Raw genomic sequence first — 16,291 nt, 5'->3', positions numbered from 1 at the left:
ATACCTTTGCATTAAAAAAAACAACTTAAATCAAAACGGCATGTTCAAAATTTTTATAGAATACTTTCTGTTTTCAGGTATTCTTAATCCATGGGGGGAAAAATGACGTTGACAATTGCATCAATTAAAAGATAATGAGGCTTTTCAAGTTGGAACACATATCTTAAAATCGACATATAAGGTCGAGGGACAGAAAGGTTTGTGTTTATTCTGTAATTTATGTGATGTTGATGAACTTCCCTACTTGGAATATTTTTAATGGTAATGCTAGATAGTCTCAGAGTTAATGTTCTTTTTAGCTTGAATATTCGATAAGAATAAGTAGAGCTATTGTAGTCACCGAGCGTCGGCGTCGGCGTAACCACTTATGTTAAAATTTTTGTAATAGTTCAAATATTTTCAAAGTCCATTGACATATGGCTTTGAAACTTTGCACACTTGTTCACCATCATGACCCCAACCTGTAGACAGGAGGAGGTAACTTTATCAAGCATTTTGACAGAATAATGCCCCCTTTTCGACTTAGAATTTATGTTTAAGTTTTTGTGATAGTTCAAATATTTTCAAAGTCCATTGACATATGGCTTTGAAACTTTGCGCACTTGTTCACCATCATGACCCCAACCTGTAAACAGGAGGAGGTTACTGTATCAAGCATTTTTTTTTACTATCAAGCATTAAGAATAGTCGAGCGTTGCTGTCCTTCTGACAGCTCTTGTTTATAATATTATCACAAAAGAAATCTCGATGTCTGTGAATTCTGAGTTTGGTGTGGGTCAACGACATGCTTTCCAATCTATTCAGTGTTTATTAAACAATTTACAGAATGATATAAATATGTTAAATTAAATTTACAGTAATAAAAGAAATATGTATTATGACTCGGACAATGAAAAAAACAACAATAACAAAAAAAACTTTGATTTTTGGTTTACATCAGTGTTTAATCTTAGCATGTCTACAATGCAATATATAATAGTCTACAATGCAATATGAAGAGTTTAGTATATTAAAAGCACTGAATGTACAGGCATTAAAAAACCATAAATATCATTACAAGTTTAAAGGTAAATTGGAAAATAATGGAAAGAATTGGAGGGTATGTATATTATATAACAAGTAATTGATACCTCAGTAAGTGTGTGTTTGACATAGTATGATCACTCTGCAAACTGTGTGTAGTGAACCTCACACCGTTTGTACTAAAACTCAAACTTAAAATTATTATACCTCAGTGTGTACGTTTCTGTCTCGCTGCCTGTAATCCCAACTGTATGTACTAGAAAATAGTGCTTTATTATTCAATCAGTTAACTAATTGTATTGCACAATAGTGGCAGTGATAAACTGCTTTATTGACATTTGTTACTTTAATGAGGAATTTGCCTTTAATCTGAAAACATAAAGGTAAAGGGTTACTTTTGAAGGCTACTTGCATATACAAATAAAAAAAAGTCTAATTAGTTATTAAACTACCACAAGAAAAATGTGAGGGAGAGCCTGTTAGCAGTCACCATGTTGGTCGGTCTATATATCTTGAAATTTGTCTGGCCTAATTTTGTTATTCATGGATGCATTTTGAGACTGTTATTCATGGATGCATTTTGAGACATTAAATAATTATGTTATGACCAAAAATTTGATATTCATGGAAGGGTTTTAGATTTAAAGTGTCATCTTTTTGTTTCTGCTCAGTATCTTTAGTATCCTTTAATCTATGTACTCCAAGCTCAGTGTGTGGATCACTTATATCAAGAAACAGTGAAGGATTGCTGCCCAGGGTTTTGTTTCAATTGTCACTGATATTAATTGTTTATTTTTTAGCTCGACTCCCTCCTTGGACTGTAAACTACAACTTATTGGATTGGTGCCTATGTTTTGTGTAACTATGGACTTAAACACATAATGTTTCAATTCAAAGCATCCATCTTTGACCAAGCTCAGTGGTCACCCCAATGGAACTATCTGTCAAAGAGAAGAAGCAAGGTAAAAATATGTTTCTGCACTTGTAGTTTTATGTTTTTTGTGTTTAAAAAGAAGCATGAATAACAGCACAAATGATGTGCTATTTAAGAAATAATATATCCCAAACTGTGATTTTATTGCTCAATAACATCACTGTTTGGAGTTCGGATGCGGGGAATTATATCACGAGGGCGTAGCCCGAGTGATATAATGATGCGCATCCGAACGACAAACAGTGATGTTATCAAGCAATAAAATCATCGATTTGGATATATTATTTCGATTCTAACACAACATCAACAAATAAATGCTGCCGTACATGATAATTAGCTAAATTGCGTCTGATTTGTTTCCGTACTTATTGTCAGTGCGTCACATTTTTAGTGGTTATGTCACGTGTATAATGATTACGTCACAATATAGAATGTCAAACAGTGATTTTATAGCGTAATAACACACACTTTCGGTTCTTCTATGTTCAATAGGGAAAAATTTGGGTCGTGTTAGAATAAAATCCGAACTGATCCTACAATGTATTATTGACATGTGACTTGATTTTTCTAGGCTGTTTGCAAATTTCTCTGTTACAATTGATCTCAGACATTGTGTCTGATGGCCATTCGTCTCACACAAGTGATCTTAAGCAGATCATGTGGGAAAAGTAGTCAGTCACTTGGAGAGAAATTGGTAATTAATGGTTAGATTTCCACGAAAGCCAGTTAGGTGGACTGACCCACTGAGATATGAGCAAAAGATGTTAAATTGGTATTTAAAGGGACTCCATCCACTGATGTTTAAAAGCCTAAAAACATAACATTTGAATTTCTTACTTAAATGAGCTGGGGCACTTCAAAGAGAAATATATACAAAGATAGTTGAGAAATATACTTTGAAATAAATTGAAAATCGTATTTTTATGCTTTCCTTAGTCCGATTTGAGTGACAAGCATTTAAACACTTTTCATTTTTGGGTCATTTTTTACCATTTGAATAATTATTTTGGAAAAAACGAAGTGCTCAAATGATATGAAATTTTGCACAAAGATTAGTGGTCTAAACCTACATCAAATGGTACAATTATCTGGAAAAAATATTTTCAGTCCCATCATGTCAAAAAACCTCAGTGGAGTCCCTTTAAAACCCTTAATGAAACAAACAAACAAACTTGATACATGTATTTTAATTTTCAAAAAAAAACATGATGAGTAAGCCTTTCATGTCATGTAATAGTATTATCTATTTGAGAGGCTTGAATAGTTTGTACATGAAAATTTTATTATGCTCAAGATAGTTTTGATTTTTAGCTTGACTATACGATGTATATGGAGAACTGTTTTACTGGCCCAGGCGTCAACGTCCATGTCCGCGTCCAGATTTCAGATAAAAGTTTTGGTGCAGTATTTTTCTCTAGACTATTGCTTTTTCATTTCTTAAGGTATCAACTTCAAACTTCAAATATATGTTAATTATCATCAACCATATCAAATGTGACAAGGTTCATAACTTTCATAATATTTTTAGATTTATCTCCATTCAACTTAGAAGTTTTCTTAAAAATATTAATTTTTACTGTCACTTCTTTATTTCTAAAGGGATCAACTTCATACTTCAAATATATGTTTCTTATAATCAACCACATCTGATGTGAAAAGGTTTATAACTTCAGCATCAATGTTTTCAGATTTATCTCCCCTTGAACTTAGAATTTGTCTAAAAAATATTATTTTTAACTGTCACTTCTTTACTTCTTAAGGGATCAACTTCAAACTTTAAATGTATGTTTCTTATCATCAACCATATCTTATGTGACAAAGTTCACAACTCCAGGGCTCCAGATAAGATGCGTATACGCGTAAATTACGCATGGAAATAACACGTTTACGCATTCAAAACAAAATTTAAGAGTATGAAAACGCACACAAAATTCAGGTTACGCATTGAGCAACATTTCTTTCGCGTAAACGTAACCGAAAGTAAACTCGGTGATTATTTCGTCTGAACGCTTTGCAAGCGTCTACCGGTTACTTCCTGTAGTTCCGACCATCATCGGTTGTTATCGTATGTATAGTATGGTGGTGAAATTAACTTCGTAACTATGAATGCTTTGCAACATCTAACGGTAACTTCCTGTAGTTCCGACTATCATCGGTTATTATCGTATGTATAGTAAGGTGGTGGAATTAACACAATTTCATAAACATCCGGTACAATGTCGCTGTCAAATTGACTCGTATTTTAAGCCGAAAAAAAAATCGACCGGAAAGTAATTGTGAAGGTTATAATTAATGAAATACAGTCTAACTTGCCCATGCGACCACGTGTATTAAGCGACTTTTGTCTTAAACGACCACTTTTTATTCCCCCCGATCATTTTCTCTCTATATCTTTAATGTATTAAGCGACTTTTGCTCAACGCGACCAGCGACCGCTAATTAGTCACCTAATTGACATCAATCTTTTCATTAAACGACCACTTTTACCTTTCAAGTAATTGTGTTTTTAGAGAACGCCACCTCGTTATGTCACAAGTGTCAGCAATCAAAACACAACAATAAACGTGTGAAAAACTCTATTTCCCATACCGTTTTAGCGTACGCAAATGATGTTAAGTATACGCGTGACGTGTATTATCCAATAATATCGGATAAACAATGCAACGCTCCGCCCATACTGAGATGGTGTATACGCTTCGCTTGTTGACATTTAGACTGCATTGAATTGACCTTGAACTTGATCAGCCATTAAATTAATCGTAACAAATAGATGTAGTTTGTTTATTTCAAATGAAAAAATGCACAACAGAAAACATCTTCACTAATAGGGTTTTCGTGTTGGAGACAAGGAAAAACAACGGAGAAGTTAAAAAATTCTGGAAAAAAATGTCAAACATGTACGCAATGGATCAAAACTGTTTTGTCAATAAATATCAGAAAGTTATTTTTACATTTGCATCCATTTAGATTATCGGAGCGTACTTATTATTCAACATTTATCTAAGAATTAAGTTGAAAAACAATTCCACCGAATAAAAAAGATGTCATTTATAAATTTTGACTTTTATATCATGCTGACTGTCTTAAGAGACCGTTTCATTAAGCGACCGTTTTTGGTGATTCCCTTGCCCGGTCGCTTAATACACGTTTGACTGTAGTTAGCGCTGCCACGTATGAGCAACAAAAACATTCCTCAGGTTCAGATAAAACGTATGCTGTTTGGAAATGCAAGATTATAAGAAATAACTTTGACATATCTTTTATTACAAGTATAAAAATACAATAAACATGGAAGCATATTAAATGTTTTACTCCTTTACAAACATTTTAAGGAGTAAAAATACTCCTGCCAAATTTCAGATTTCAAGTTTTACTCATTCACAAAAAAATCAATGAGTAAATACTCAATGCCCTAAAAAATTATCTGGAGCCCTGCAACTCTAGCACCAATATTTTCAGATTTATCTCACCTTGAACTTAGAATTTAGAATTTTTCTTGAAAAATATTATTGTTTAATGTCACTTCTGTATTAGTCCCCTACCATTTTAACCGGAGGGGACTTTAGGTTAACCCTCCTTCGTTTGTCTGTCTGTAAGTCCGTCCGTCCACAAAACTGGATCCCGCGATAACGCAAAAAGTACTGAAAACATTTTTATGAAACTTAGAACTTAGAATTTGATATATGGATAAATGGCAGTATGGAGATTATGCACGTCTTTTTCTTTTCTTCCTATGTTGAAAATCCTGGTTGCTATGGCAACAAATAGACTGAAAATATGGCAAATTTTACACATAAACTGGATATCCAGTGATAACTCAAAAAGTACTGAAAATAAATTTATGAAACTTGAAATATAGGTAGATGCCAGTCTGGAAATTATGCACATCTTTCTCTTTTCTTCCTATGTTGAAAATTCTGGTTGATATGGCAACAAATTAACTGAATTTCAAGATTTCTGATTTGAATTTTTATACTTTTTCTCAACAAGTTGTTTATTTCTTTAGGTGTTACTTCAAACTTTAAATATAAGTTTCTGGTCATCAACCACATCATATGTGACAGTTTTACAACTCTAGCACAAAATATCAGAATTACTTCCCTTGAACTTAGAATTTTTATGAAAGAAAATGTTGTCTTTTTTAAATAACTTCGTTATTTCTTAATGTATCTACTTCAAACTTCATATTGAGTTTAGCTAAAACTTGTGTAAGTTTGTCATTAATAGATGGATTGGATTGATAGATTAGATTGGTACTTGGACAAAACAACGGATATGACAAAACTCAGACTTTGTTATTTATAGACAGATTTGGTTCATACTTTGACATAAACTGCATGTGGCACTCACCCATAATATTGAGGAATTCATATTTACCTTTGACATTTGAAGGACCATCACAAAAAAGCCTCATTAGTAATAACAAAATGTTTGAGCATGGTCCCAGCTTGCTGTGGCTCTTGTTGAGGTCAAAATAAAAACGTTATTATTCAGTTGAGCGATACAGAGCCATCATGGCGCTCTTGTTTATAGCTTAAAATCATTGTTGTTATTATTAGTAAGTTTGAACTCTTTTTATATTTTAGCCACACAAATCCAGCGACTCTGATGTACAGGACCAGCTTCTACATGATATTTTTAAAGCAAATATTTCCTTGCGGTGTGAACTGAAATGATGAACTGTATCAATGCAATTCACAGATAAAAGTGTCTCAGTGAATTATCATGGAAGAAAATAAAAACACTGTACTTAACTGGATTATGACTGAAAGTATAAATCAAAACTCTTCAAAAATGTGGCCAAGGTCAAAAAATTATGGATTACAAGGTTAATTTTATTTGAAAATGATACGTAGTTCAGATATTTAGTTGGACATACCATGTTATGTTTTCAATTAAGACTTGACAGTAAGGTTCTTGTTTACCCTTCATGTTTATATATCAGTGAAAAGTGTTGTATATACAGATGCTTAACCAGGGACATATTTTCCTTTTTAGCTCACCTGACCACGAAGTGGTCAAGGTGAGGTATAGTGATGGGGCTATGTCCGGCGTCCGTCGTCGTGCGTCGTCAACATTTGGGTTGTTATCAGTCTAGCAGTCACAGTTTTGATTGGATCATCATCAAACTTTGTCAGAATGTTTGTCTCAATGAAATACAGATCGAGTTTGAAGATGGGTTATCTCGGGTCAAAAACTAGGTCACAGGAGCTAAAAATAGAAAAACCTTGTTAACACTCTAGAGGCTGCAGTTTTCATCCAAATATTCTGGAAATTTGTCAGGTCAAGGTTGTTTTAATGATATCTAGGTAAAGTTCGAAGATAGGTCATCTCCGGTCAAAAACTAGGTCACAGGAGCTAAAAATAGAAAAAGCTTGTTAACACTTTAATAATTGAGTTGTTAACAGTCTAGCAGTCACAGTTTTGATTGCATCATCATCAAACTTTGTCAGAATGTTTGTCTCAATGAAATACAGATCGAGTTTGAAGATGGGTTATCCCGGTTTAAAAACTAGGTCACAGGAGCTAAAAATAGAAAAAGCTTGTTAACACTTTAGAGGCTGCAGTTTTCATCCAAATATTCTGGAAATTTGTCAGGAAGGTTGTTTTAATGATATCTAGGTCAAATTCGAAGATGGGTCATCTTCAGTCAAAAACTAGGTCACATGAGCTAAAAATAGAAAAAGCTTGTTAACACACTCTAGGCTGCAGTTTTCATCCAAATATTCTGGAAATTTGTCAGGAAGGTTGTTTTGTTGATATCTAAGTCAAGTTGGAAGATGGGTCATCTCCGGTCAAAAACTATGTCACAGGAGCTAAAAATAGAAAAGCTTGTTAACACATAAGGGGCTGCAGTTTTCATCCAAATATTCTGGAAATTTGTCAGGAAGGTTGTTTTGATGATTTCTAGGTCAAGTTCGAAGATGGGTTATCTCCGGTCAAAAACTAGGTCACAGGAGCTAAAAATAGAAAAAGCTTGTCAACACTTTAGTGGCTGCAGTATTGATTCAAATATTCTGGAAATTTGTCAGGAAGGTTGTTTTGATGATTTCTAGGTCAAGTTCGAAGATAGGTCATCTCAAGTCAAAAACTAGGTCACAGGAGCTAAAAATAGATTAAGCTTGTTTACACTCTAGTGGCTGCAGTTTAAATTCAAATATTCTGGAAATTTGTCAAGAATGTTGTTTTGATGTTTTCTGGGTCAAGTGCTAAGATTGGTCATGTCCGGTAAAAAACTAGGTCACAGGAGCTAAAAATAGAAAAATCTTTTTAACACTCTAGTGGCTGCAGTTTTTTATCCAAATTTCCTGGAAATTTGTCAGGAAGGTTGTTTTGATGATTTCTAGGTCAAGTTTGAATATGGGTTGTGTCCGGTCAAAAATTAGGTCACATTGCCCAAATATGGAAAAATCTTTATAACACACTAGACGTCACATGTTTGACTCAATTGCATCAAACTTGATCATGATGCTTGTTTAAGACATTGCTTGGATGCGGTTGTGTCAGGTGAGCGATCCAGGGCCATCATGGCCCTCTTGTTTGATATTGTAATGATCTAATTTGTGATTGAATGATAGATTAAGTTACAAAATGCATAGCGAATGTTTGATATTTAAGCTTTCTGGAGTAGTTTACAGATTTACATATAATATTTCTGTTAAAATGTAGATTTATTAGAACATGTAGAATGTGGAAGACATCTGTGTGTTGTTCTTCATCCCTTCCTTGATTACTTGATTACCATATATGCATGTTATGCAGGAATGTTCACTTTTTGGTCAGAAATAACATGATAATTTCAAAGGCAATGAAGATCCAAATCAGACTGGATCTACACTGTTTGCAAACCAATAAGGTGTATGCTAGGAGGAAAGGAATAGTCTCTATTTACTGTGTTCAGTATTTTGTGTGAATTAAGGCCTCGTTCGAATACGACCTTGGCAAGTTAGCAACAGTCACCTTCTCTTGCACATATAGCCCTGAAACTTGCTATACTTGTTTTATTACTATTAAAATCATGGTCAAACCACAATAGGATGTAACTGTGTCCAGCAATTTTAGTGAATTATGACCCCATTTTGACTTAGAAAATTGGTTAGGTAGAACTGGTCACCTTTCCTTTGTAGATATAGCCCTGAAATTTACAACTTGTTTACCATTAAGATCATGGTCTATCAATCCTCTCCATATGTATCCATATACACATACACTTGTTTTTCCTGTGTGCAACAAGTGTAGAACCAGATCAACTGGCACAGCTTTTTTGTCAGAAATAACTTGATAAATTATATTTTACGGAAAAGTGCAGATGACACATGTCCCTGCTGATCTGGATCTACACTCTTAACACATGATATAAAGGGATGGAGGAATTGGAAATTGAAGTTTTAATCCCATTCTGTAATCTGTTGATCTGTAACAGTTTTGTGTCCATTCAAATTGAGCCGTGTCATGACAAAACCAACATAGTGGCTTTGTGACCAGCATGGATCCAGACCAGCCTGGGCATCCGTGCAGTCTGATCAGGATCCATGCTGTTAGCTATCGGTTTCTCTACTTGTTATAGAGTTTGTAAGCGAACAGCATGGATCCTGATCAGACTGCGCGGATGCGCAGGCTAGTCTGGATTCGTGCTGGTAACAAACCCATTATGATGGTTTTGTCATGACGCGGCTCCTATAACTTTTAAACCATGAACATTTTTTATAAATAACTTGGCACAAGTGATCACCATAATTAGACTATGTGCAATAATGAGTGTAATAATTATGTTGGTATCCCAAAGTTGGAGGTCACACTTACAGGTCAAAGTTAAAAAAAATGTTTGTGTCCCTCCATAACTTTTAAACCGCTAAACATTTTTTGAAATAATCAGGCATAAGTAATCACTATTTTTATTAAGCTGTCCTTCAGTCTACCTTGTAGAAGTGAGAAGATTAGCTTCAATACAGTTTGTATAATGTACAAAATTACATGTGAATAGTACCATCTATAACCTTGTGAGAACAGGATTCTTTTGTTTGCAGCTTTAATTCTAACTACTTGATAGGTATGAACATAAATTTGCTCGTGTCAAAACATGTTTTGTTCTAATAAAATAGATTATAAGAAAAGTGTGTTGTTGTTTTTATATGCCTGAAAGAATGTTATACCCCTGGCATACGTCCGCCGTCTGTCCGTTAACAATTTGGTTTTCGGAACATAACTTAAGTTCCATTTGGCCCACAATATTCAAACTTCATAGGATGATTGTCCATATTGGGTAGAAGACCCCTATTGATTTTGGGGTCACAGGGTCAAGGTCACTATATCCTTAAAACTGAAAACAGTTTCTGAAGCATAACTTGAGATCAATTTGGCCCAAAGTGTTCAAACTTCATAGGATGATTGTCCATATTGGATAGAAGACCCCTATTGATTTTGGGGTCAAAGGTCAAGGTCACTTTCTGTTTCACCTTACAACTGAAAGCAGTTTCTGGAGCTTAAGTTAAGTTCCATTTGGCCCACAGTGTTCAAACTTCATAGTATGATTGTCAATACAGGGTAGAAGACCCCTATTGATTTTGGGGTCACAAGGTCACTATCACCTTAAAACTAAAAACAGATTCTGGAGCATAACTTAAATTCCATTTGGCCCACAATATTCAAACTTTATAGGATGATTGTTCATATTGGGTAGAAGACCCCTATTGATTTTGGGGTCACAAGGTCAAAGGTCAAGGTCATTATTACTTTTAAAACTGAAAACAGTTTCCAGAACATAACTTAAATTCCATTTGGCCCACAGTGTTAAACTTCATAGGATGATTGTCTATATTAGGTAGAATTCCCTTATTGATTTTGGGGTCACAAGGTCAAAGTTCAAGGTCACTATTACCTTAAAACTTGAAAAACAGTTTCCGGAGCATAACTTAAGTTTCCATTTGGCCCACAATATTCACACTTCATAAGAGGATTGCTATTTGGAAGGAGGTAATACTTCATTTAATTCCCATGTCTTACAAATGCTTCGTCCTTACATAAAAAAACAACACTTTCAGGCCTAGCAGTGGTCTTGTTTCTTCTATTTTTAACGTCGTGATTTTTAAGTCTTATTCAGGTTTAACAAACAAGTGACACAAATGTGGATACATTTGTATTCCCTAACAATCTTTATTGTGACATTGGTTGGTATTTGTTCTTGGCAGTTCTTTTTGTGAAGATACAGAGGTATGGCATGTATATGGTCAAAAACTGATAAAAGTTTGGTTCAACGCCCGTTTTCAAAACAGTAATTTCAGCATAGTAAGTGCTCCTACTAGCACCATACTAAAAACTTGCCAATCATGGCCTGGACTATCAAAAACACATTTTTGAGGTGCTATAGTTGACAACCACCATACTGTAATTAATAGACCACATTGGTGGCTTAATGAGAAGGGAAGCATGCAATCTGGAGGCGTGCTGCTTTTAAGACCAACTCGATAAAAAGGCAAAACTTTTAAAAGTTCTCTTTAAATAGATTTGTGCCAGTTTAATCCCCAAAATTAAGACACCACACTATTTATACCAATTTTGACTAGTCCCAGAATGGGTCTTCAAAGAGAGTTATCATTGTAGTTGGTCATTAATATAAATTAATTAAGGCTTAAAGGAAACATATGATTTCACTTCTTTTTAAACATTTCCCGCTGTTGAGGTATTTTCGCCACTAACGAAAATCCTCAGTCTCTATATATGGGATGTATTCCCAGTAAAATTGAACGACTAGGGCACGTAAAATATGAATTTTCTGGGACGAATAATTGTTACGATTAACCATTACTAATGTCCTTTAAACGTTTCATCTATTTTTCCGACGAGAGACATGTGGGTACTAAAAAGTACCTATATGTCGGTTAAGAAAAGCGTTTTTTTTTCGGTCTTAAAAAGAACATTTTGTAGTTTTCCAAAGAATTTTAGTAATGTGAATTTAATTAAATTTGGACATTTAATAGAAAACTAGTTTATAATGGGAGACTGTCCTAGTTGCACGTGACGGAGGACAGAATAAACATTTTTCAAAAAGTTTTAATGTTTATTTTAAGGTTTAACCCTCTCTGATTGAAACTGTGTTAGTTACGATTATACCCCATCAGGTCTTTGACGTGCACGCTGTTGTGAGTGTGAGACATATTTGAGGTAAGATCCCGTTAAAAACCTCATCTGTGATGGACCGGCATCTAGTAGCGTGTGTTATACCCCCCCAGGTCTGTTGTCATGCACAAGTGTTGTGTTGTGACACACTGAGGTAACAAACCGCGTTAGATAACCTCTCTGTGATGAACAGCGATAGTTGAGTGTGTGGGTGGCACCTCACTTGGTAATCAACATGCACATGTGTTGTGTGTGGCCGCAGGCCCCGAGGTAAGGGGCCACAGTATGTATGCGATGTTACGTATATTTAAAAAGTTGAGATACGTTTTAAACAAAGGTGATTGCATAAAATACTGTTTAAAAATTGTAGCCGATCTATGGTTTTAGAAGTAGAATACCTTTATTCATAAAGGGTAGACCTCAGGGATGTATGCCTACAGAATAAGATACCTCTCAATGTTGGGAAGACCGGTATGTGTGTGTGTGTGTGTGTGTGTGTGTGTTGTGCGTGCGTGCGTGCGTGCGTTGCGTGCGTGCGTGCGTGCGTGCGAATCACATCAAGCTCTAACACAAGCAATGCGCTGCATCGAGAGAATCCCTGATTGCCGTGACCGGTAAGCGTGCCGTGTGCGTGCAAGCGAACGAACTGCGCGCGCGCGTGCGTTCGTACAAATGCACGCTGTGTGCCAAGTGACATGACTTAGATAGTTTAAGATTTATTTTAAGACGTAATCATGCATCCTTTTAAAATTTTTTTAAAATTTCACAAAAAATTTTCCCCAAAGGGGGTAAAAACTTTGCTACCATAATGAATTTTTTCTATACTTGTTGGAACATCAATCATCTGGGAATTTTTTCCTTCAAGGTTGGCATTTTTCCTTTATTATGATATAAAAAAAATTTGACCTTTATGTCAAATAATTTAATCTTTTGGTTTTTTTTTTAACAGTGATAACATATATTTTTAACCATCACATTTATAAAGGACCCCAAAACCTTAATAAAAAAATTTACTCACCTTTACCTGTATTCAAAAAAGACATGGACCTTAAAGTTAATTTTTAAAATTTTCCATTGTTTTTTTTTTTGCTGTAAATTTTTATTGGCATTGAAAATGTTTTTATTAAATTTTTATTAAAAAACCTCTTTCTTCAAATTTTGCAGACAAAATTTAATGATTTGATTTAAAGACACTTTATAGCCAAAATCACATTTTTGAACTTAGCTTGAATTCTCAAAGCTTTGTTATTAGCTATCAATGTGATACCTTTTTGGTGAAAACAACACTTCTTACACAATCGATGTCGGATGATTCAAATATGATCTTGACCTTTAAGGTCAAATAAGAACATTTGGATTTTTTTTTGTCATTATATTTTTATTTAGATCTATTTATAAAATTGATATATACTTTGACAGAATTACCATCCCCTATCTGGCATTGACTCTTGTAAGAAATTTTAATTGAATGGAATAGTGTAAAGTTATATTGACTTGAAACTTTACAAATAATTAAAGTAACATTTTATGATTTATTTAATTTTAAGGAAAATGTAGAAAGCTATTGTGTTTGTCAGTTAAAAATATCAGTACTGAAAACACTTTAACTGAATAAATACTATCATTTATTTTGTACAGTGTCAATTTCAATCAATATAATAAACATATTTTGCTATGAAAGTTATTCCAATTTCTGTCAAGGTCATTGTTGGGGGCATGAATCGCCTTCGGGGATAGTTCTAGTTAAATATAACACCTGGTTAAGAAAATTATTTTTCAGCTGGCCAAAAATATTACCATGTACATACCTGTAGAATACAGCTTGTATCAACTTTGTTATAAAGTACGAAATTCGTGTTTGTTTCACGCGATGTTGTTGGATTGTCGTAAATTTCAAAACGATATATTTCAAAAAAAAGATGATAATAACACGTAACGAAATATCATAATTCAAAACAGTTTTGATTGTGTTATTGTCCATTTCATCAAATAAAACTGAAGCTTTCTTTGGTTATCTGTAAAATGTCAAAACAAATATTTATATTCTTTAAAGGTTTACAGACAGGTCTTTTGAAATGTATCTGCATATATATTAATCATCATTGAAAAAAAAACTAAAAACTAAATTGTACTACAATTGTACTACAAAAAACGTCTCAAAAACAAAGTCTTCTCAATTTTGTTGATTTAACCTATACAAGAACTTTCTAAAATCAATGCACACATTACTGTAAAGTGTTTTTTTTTTTTTCAGTCTTAATTTTGCAAATTTGTACACAGTAATACTTAATTTCTATATCATTGAACTAACCCATAACGTCATAATATCCAGATTGTCTATATCCACTTTCCCAGACATCTTGGCAAGAATCAAATACTGTGTTGGCACAATCAGTTTCGTCTGTGCCGTCTTCACAATGTTGATACTCGTCACAAATTAACCTTACAGGTATACATCTTCCAAAGTCACAATGAAAGGCGAGGTTATGTTGACATATATCTATGAAAAATTGGTAGGATTCTCCATTTAAATTTAAAGAATATAAAAGCAGAGCATTGTAAAATTTATCCGGCTGGTGAATATCAATTCATTTAACCCATTACCGCATAAGCATTTTGGGAAAAATGGCTGTTTTAATTAAAAAGTCTCCCGTTACAAGTTCTAATAGCTATAAAACTATAAAAACAGATCCAATACTTATCAAATTTGGCACAAATGTTCACTGGACCAGTGCCTTTGTAACAACATGCTCAGTTTTAAATTCCTGCTACCATTGCAACGAGGGGACATTTAAAAAATGGCAAAACTCATTAAACTTCCTGAGATAGTGTCAAAGGCTTTTCAGCTTAGGTTACACGTTACCTTACGATCGACCTGGAGTCATTTTTAGCCTCCCACAAGTTCACAATTTTCTTGGCAATGAGAAGGGCTGCCGCCCACTTCAATCCCCCAAAACAGAAGGGGGCCGATCCTCCATCTGGCAACCCCTTGATGTGTCTTTTGAAAGGGGACGGCGCCGGAAAAAGTGTCACTTTTCTCAAATAAAAACAAGTGATGGGGGCCTAAAAAAGGCATTTTTCACCATTTGAGACAAATCAAAAGGGGGTGGACAAGGCGTAAAAAGGCGTATATATCTGCTAATGGGTTATGAAAATATTTTAGTTGACTTAATGAAACTTACATTATGATTCATCTTGATTGGCAATGGTATATTTTTCCTTAATATATATCAATATATATATTATGATGAAATCATGAATGTATATTGTTTCATAAATATCATCACCGGTAAGATGTCACAATAAAATTTTATCAATTTCATATAGATATAACGAACCACAAGCTTCTTCATCTGATCCGTCTTCACAATGTTGAACTGCATCGCAGCGCTGTGTCAATGGAATGCATAGTCCATTACCGCATTTGTATTCCGTAAAATACGAACACTGTTCATTATCTATTTATCAAACAGAGAAAGTGTACATTTGTTCTTAAATTGAGCGTCAAATGTATGTGTTATATTATACTCACAAATGCAAATATATTATACGTATTTGCGGAGCCCATTTCGGTTATAAGGCCTTAGATAATAAAATGAGTAAATTCTTAAATAAATCAATTGGTGCTCTTAAATAGAAACTAGAAATGTGTCCATAGGACACGGATGCCCCCACACACCACTGTTCTGTCAATCTTATGACTCTAGGTCAAATATTTTTTGGACTACATGTGCCACAAGTTGAAAACTAAAAATCAACAAAGGGCCATAATTCTGTTAAATTTGGTCGCAGCAAAAATTCCTTCTTTTACTACCATCTACACATTAAGGTTGTTAATCCCTGGAAGTTTAAGCAAAATCTGCCATCCGGTTTAAGAGGTGTTGCATTCACAAAATTTCAACATAATATATAATGAAAAAATAAAAAAGGGCCATAATTTTGTTAAATTTGGTTGCAGCAAAAATTCCTTTCTTTACTACCATCTACACATTAAGGTTGTTCATCCCTGGATGTTTAAGCAAAATCTGCCATCCGGTTTAAAAGGAGTTGCATTTACAAAATTTCTACATAGTATATAGTGAAAAAAATCAACAAAGGGCCATAATTCTGTTAAATTTGGTCGCAGCAAAAATTCCTTCCTTTACTACCATCTACACCTAAAGGTTGTTCATCCTTGTAAGTTTAAGCAAAATCTGCCATCCGGTTTAAGAGGAGTTG

General features: G+C 34.1%; 1 long non-coding RNA gene across 6 annotated transcripts in view; it reads left to right on the top strand.

The window, feature by feature from the left end:
* LOC132734034 (uncharacterized) overlaps nt 1-6,938 on the top strand; it is a 28,451-nt gene extending 21,513 nt beyond the window's left edge. For 3 of the 6 annotated variants that reach the window (XR_009626254.1, XR_009626253.1, XR_009626255.1), the window contains exons 2-4: nt 78-197; nt 1,824-1,985; nt 6,544-6,935. This is a non-coding gene — a long non-coding RNA (uncharacterized LOC132734034). Of the gene's footprint in view, nt 1-77; nt 198-1,823; nt 1,986-6,543 lie in introns of all 6 variants that reach the window. The other 3 variants (XR_009626250.1, XR_009626251.1, XR_009626252.1) reach the window with 2 other exon arrangements.
* Nucleotides 6,939-16,291: the final 9,353 nt, after the last annotated feature.

The sequence above is a fragment of the Ruditapes philippinarum genome, unplaced genomic scaffold (assembly GCF_026571515.1).
Source record: "Ruditapes philippinarum isolate M1 unplaced genomic scaffold, ASM2657151v2 ctg5837_1_1_1_1, whole genome shotgun sequence".
Taxonomy (NCBI): Eukaryota; Metazoa; Mollusca; class Bivalvia; order Venerida; family Veneridae; genus Ruditapes; species Ruditapes philippinarum.
Note: the sequence above shows the minus strand (reverse complement) of the source record. Positions and strands in the feature narration are given on the sequence as shown.